We start from the raw sequence: 6,000 nt of genomic DNA, 5'->3' as shown, positions 1-6,000 counted from the left end.
AAAAGCTATGAGTTGTCTTTTCATTATACGTAAAAGGGACTGTAATACAGTAATATAAGGATAATAAAATGCACATTTGGGAGCTGATCACCACCCCCAAATAGCATTTTGCTTGTCCTCAAGCAAAGATGAGAGAAAAAACTAAGATTACAAATGAGTGATTTATTATTAATTATACTAATCTCGTTTTGAAAAGTGTGATTGCATTGACCATATGCAACAAGCCCTTAAACCACTAGGAATTCCCTAGTGGACGAGCTTTAAGCCTCGTGAGAGTTTTCTAGAGAAGGTACTCACAAACTTCTTCTATCTAGTACAGATGATCTTGTTTCCTTATTTATTTTCAGAAGGCTATACATCTCATTAGCGGGGAATAAGGACAAACTCCTTTGAACTTAGAATAATATATGTACAGTAATTTAATCATCTAAAGATAAATGTGCAAACATGAGCAATGAAATGCAAAAGCAGAGTTTTTTCTGAATCTTTTGGAGAGCGTCCTTAAGGTAGGTTCTCACAGGGATGTGTTAAGACATAAACTCTTTAATAGATTCACTCAAGTTTCGTTCTCTCAAATGCAGCATACATTTATATTCCTCACATACACGAATGTCGTCCAAAGAAAACCGGGGTCGATTGATCACACTTACCACTTACTATCACACCATCATATTCATAATTGAGCTAGATGTATTTTATTAGGCGTTACAGGGCAAGGGTGATGGTTTAGAAATAAAAGGGAAGGGAAAAACAAAAATCTGATAAGTTGAAAAATTGGGTCTTCAAGATACTTGTAACTAGAGAAGAACCTTGTTTTGTTCATTGATTCCGAATTGTGATTCATTTTTTAGCTCTTTGGTTTTTTGACTCCATATGATTTAGAAATTTTGGGAGTTCTAACTTTGCTTTTGTTTTTTTTTGCTTTTGTTTCTGATACCGTCTCCTTTTGATTTTGAACTTTTGGGAGATTTAATTTTTGACTCCTTTGATTTTTTTTTTTTTGGAGTTTTGGTTTTTTATGGGTCTTTCTTTTCTTCTTTTTCTTTTCGAAGCAACTAACTGATCTATTTTTGTACAAGGTCTTCTCTTCTCTTTTTCTAATGTCCATCTAATTCTCAACTCGTTAGCTGGGTAAGCTTTTTATTGTGTGTTTTAACAGGTTAGGGATTTATGGTGAAGAATAAAAAAGCTTTTTGGAATTGGTGAAGGCTCAAGAGGGGTAACTAGAGGAAAACCATCTTTTTGGGTTTTTAACGTTTATTTGGCTATATCGATCCAAAAAGGGCCTACATTCTCTCCTAGGATATGGCATGGTGATCAAGCAAGTGGACGTGTGGTCTTCTATCCGGACATCCTTTGTGTCTATCTGTACATCCTTTGTGTCATCACTCAATAATCATTCAGATGAGGCTTCTGGCTAGATTCTCAGAGGATATGGAACTTAATTGTTCTAACCTTGGTCTCGGAAACTCACTACTATATACAATCAAATGCTTATGTATGTCATTCATGAAAAGATGTAGAAACTATTGTACGTATATTAGTCTTAGTTCGAAGAACGAATCCTTACTTTATTGCTATAATGAGACTTCTAAACTTTTTAATCATCATAGAAAAAGGAAACAAGACTTTTAATACTAAACAAAAAAATATTTTTGGTCTTTTTCGAAAAAAAAATTTAGAAAGGAAGAAATATACTACTATATCTAATAGGGTTATTTTGGGTTAGTTAGACTTACTGAATTGCAAGATTCAACGGACTCTGAGATGATTTTTTTTTAGGATGAAGAAATCGACCGTTGGATCTTACAAATTGGGGTAACACTCCCTCAAAGTATGAAGAGATAAGGAAAGAGATTACCATAGAAACATGAGCAAAAACGGTGATACACCTGTATTCTGTTCTTCATGATGAAAATACGCCACCCCCAAATAAGTTTGGGGTGTGAATTGTTTGATATATAACGAGAAATACATGGTTTATTATAGTAGGGATAATTATTCTACTATGAATTTTTTTGTTTTTTATATTTTTGAAAAACATATATAATGCAGAAGATCTAACATGCATGCATGATTATTATTATACTACGATTGAATAAATAAAAAGTGTGAAACGTAAGTGTGTAAACAACTATCTAAACGGGCATATAGAGTGTATTTGTGTGTGTGTGCGTGTATTTGTGTGTGTGTTTTAAAGAGTAATTGTTTTTCTTAATCAAAATGTATCTCTAACCATATAGAGGGTTTGACAAGATGATAAAATTATACGTGAATCCGGTATCATTTTGGTTACTCTAGGCATATAATTTTCATTTTTATATCCTCAGGCCGGTTTTGAAAACTATGTAGAGATGTTATAAAGATACTCGTACCCAAAACTGTGATTTTTAAAGCTAAGTTTGAAAACAAACCATAACAGGTGGTATTAGGCAACTTTCGTGTCGGTTCTTTATTGAACCCGATCCAGTCAAACTATGGCTTCAGTTATGTGTGTTGGGGGATTTACTGCACAAGATGTAATAGGAGGGTTTATCTGATTGGGCACTTAGTAGGTGGTGGAACTAGGTCTCTTTGGTGGATTTTGGTAGTTTTGGTTAAAATGGGATGGAACCAATGCTCTAATCTGATTGTTGTAGGTACATTGTCCTTGTGTGAATGTATTTGGTGGTTTGACATGATTAGTGAACCCTGAAGGTGGTTGGGTTTGTGGATTAGTACTCCATGTATAATTTGGGTGTTGCCTCCATGGTGCATTTAGTACATTGAAAGCACGGATTTCTTCTGGGTGAAGTGATGATATGTTGTTGAGCAAGAGACAATTGGTATCTATGTGGTTTAAGCTGAGACAAAAAGTGCATGGTGATATGGGTGACCCTTAATAATACATAACTGATCCTCAAACCTCCCTGTGAAGAATGGAGATTGCGTACTTCTAAGGGTTGGTCTATATGGAATCCATTGCCTATTTTATTTATTTTTGTTTTTTTTTTTGAGAAATCATATAACTATTGATGTATCGGGAACCTTTCACAATGAGAATGGAGAAAAACAACTATTTTAACAAAGAAATGTAAAATAAAGGAAAAGAAAATTGTATACTCGCTCCATAGGATCACACTTACTCAAACAACGAGTGAAAAATATTTTACAAACACTACTAAAAAAAGACCTTTTTATGACAATTTTTAGTTGTCATGAAATACATATCATGACACTTTCTGATTGAAAAACTAGCCGTCATTACTGAGGGTGTCATAAAAAGTCAACCAAAACCGTCATTAAATTTATGACGGTTCATAGAAGGACGTCTTAAAAGGTCCTCTCATTATGACATATATTAGTCTTTAAAACGTCATAGTAGGTACATTTTATTATGACACCTCATATGTAACCGTCAATAAATTAACAATATTTTCTAACAGTTCACGTCAGAACTATCATGAAATGCCCATTGACTATTGTGGAACCGACATGAAATACCCATTGACTATTGTGGAACCGTCATGAAATGCCCATTGACTACTGTAGAACCGTCATTTTATGGGAAAAAAAATACGTCAACAAATAGTTTACACTGTGACAGTTCTTCTAAAACCGTCATTTTTTTTTATATTATATATATTATTATTATATTTTTCCAGTAAAAAAATACTTCATGATAACCTGTAATTCAATTCCTAACCTGTAAACTTGTTTCACCAATAAAACAACTATAAAATTCTCAAAAATAAAATTAGAACATCTACAGTAACTTCAACCCATATATTTTCAAACCATTTGAAAATACTTATTCCTTACATCAATTTATCATTTATCCAACATCACTGAAAAATGCTAAATACATTTATTTGATAGCACATTCAACCAAACAAAAAATCATTCTAATCAACTCCATCATCAACAAATTAAGCATTATCCATCGATCGATCGAACGTTGTCAAACCTAAGAAACAAATAAAGTAAAGAAACATTATTAGTATATTTGCTACCAAAAGCTCAAGCCACTGACCAAAAACATATTATTTTATATAGGCATGAAGATAACAATGCGATGGGACCTAGTTCTCACAATGGAAGAAAAAATAAATAAAAATACAAACAATGCAAATGGGTTGTGGTTCAAGATATACACTACTACATTTAAAGTCATCCCATATCTCAAAGCAGCAAACAAAATAAAAACAAAATACTATTATCGCAATACAAACACATACTTTTGGCTTGGCAAGATAAATCGTTCGATGAAGTCAATAAACTCCATACGAATTTCAATAAGCTCAGCAGTGGTATAGGTGATAGTGTTGGCCAACTCCATTAGCTACACGAGTACGTAAAGTCAACAAAGAATTTAGTATATATGATATACGTTTACAAGAAAGAATTGCATAGATATTTTAGAATATATTAACAAGAAAGATTTGCTAACCTTTGTCTTAATTGATTGACTAGGATCCATCATAAAATGTCTCATGAAATGCAAGACATAATATCCACACTCGTATCCTCCTGGTTGAATTGGGCACTACACGAAAACATAAACAAATTGTCAAAACACATTCAATACACTAAGTAAATCTTTCACATTCAAGTACTGTATATTTACCTTGACATAGTCCCACTCTGGTTGCACTCTTTTTCCTTCACTTAATGCTAATGTTTTCATCCCACTAAAAAAACGAACTTTACAATTAAGTTACAAGTTGTTTGCATATATGACATACAAAATAAAAATAAGATTCATCAACTCACGTGTTCACCATGCATCTTAGCTTTATATCAGGGACACCTCCAGTTGAATCAAGAAAATATACTTTTTTTGCACTTACGTCAATAATTACCGAAACCCAATGAATCCTATACAACCATATATAGGAGTTAAGAAAGTACAAAAAATAAAAATAAAATGAGGATGCATATATGTTAAAGAACATGACCAACAAGCATACCCCAAATTGTACGGAAGAAAAATAACTTGGTCACTTTGTCTTGCCATTAATCTATTTGAGACCAGATGATTCATCTCTTTTTTGTCTGCATATAAGTTGAAATTACCAGGATAACAGAATCCAAACCTCTGTCGAGAACTTTCGTATTTCTCATACAAATATCTAAAAGAAAATCATACTACCATTAGTACGACATGTATGCATAAATTAAACAACTCATCTCTTAAAAAATAAATCCAAGATTCCACTCACCTGATATATACTACAATGCAATTGGCATTTAACATTTGCTTATGACAAATATCCATTATTTCATCTTTTACAATATAAAACTGTAGTTCACGCTCAAAAATCCTCGTGTCCATTTCACTTATATGATTTCCCTTCATTATATTGCCCACCAAAACCGCAAATTCTTCAAATATAATTTTGTCATGCTCATCACATTGAACCTCATTTTTCTATAAAATAAAAATAAATAAACAATCAATAATAAATACAAATAGGTGCTAATTTATATAAATATTGGTAGAAAAATATAATAGAATACATTTTACCTTATTATCAAGTATGACAAAGTCACGAGGCCAAGCCACGTGGTAACCGACTGCACCACCTACCCTGGTAATGTCATCATCAAGAATTGGTCTTGGTAGACGGGCAATCGCTGAAATTGCACGTATTATTTGTAGACGCACATAGCCTTCACCCATTCTATCATTATGGATCTTGTCATCCGGTCCAAACCCCTCAATTATACAAGCATTAGTAACAATATTGCTTTTAGACCCCAATGCAAGTTTACACTTTAAAACAACCACATTAAAATAATTGTAAATTTAAAATTCTAGTGAGTACCATGATTAATTATTTTAGAAATTAGAGATTTGACCTTCTCATTTCCTGATTTAGGTTTAGAGATTGGCATAACACTTTTGGCTTTATTAGCACCATTATCATTGCCTTTTGATCCGGCTTTAGCACCATTATCATTGTCTTTTGATCCCACAGCCTAACAAACATTATAAAGACAATTTCAATAGATATTTGT

This window comes from Coptis chinensis, chromosome 5 (assembly GCF_015680905.1).
Source record: "Coptis chinensis isolate HL-2020 chromosome 5, ASM1568090v1, whole genome shotgun sequence".
NCBI classification, from domain to species: Eukaryota; Viridiplantae; Streptophyta; class Magnoliopsida; order Ranunculales; family Ranunculaceae; genus Coptis; species Coptis chinensis.
This window is presented reverse-complemented; position numbering follows the sequence as displayed.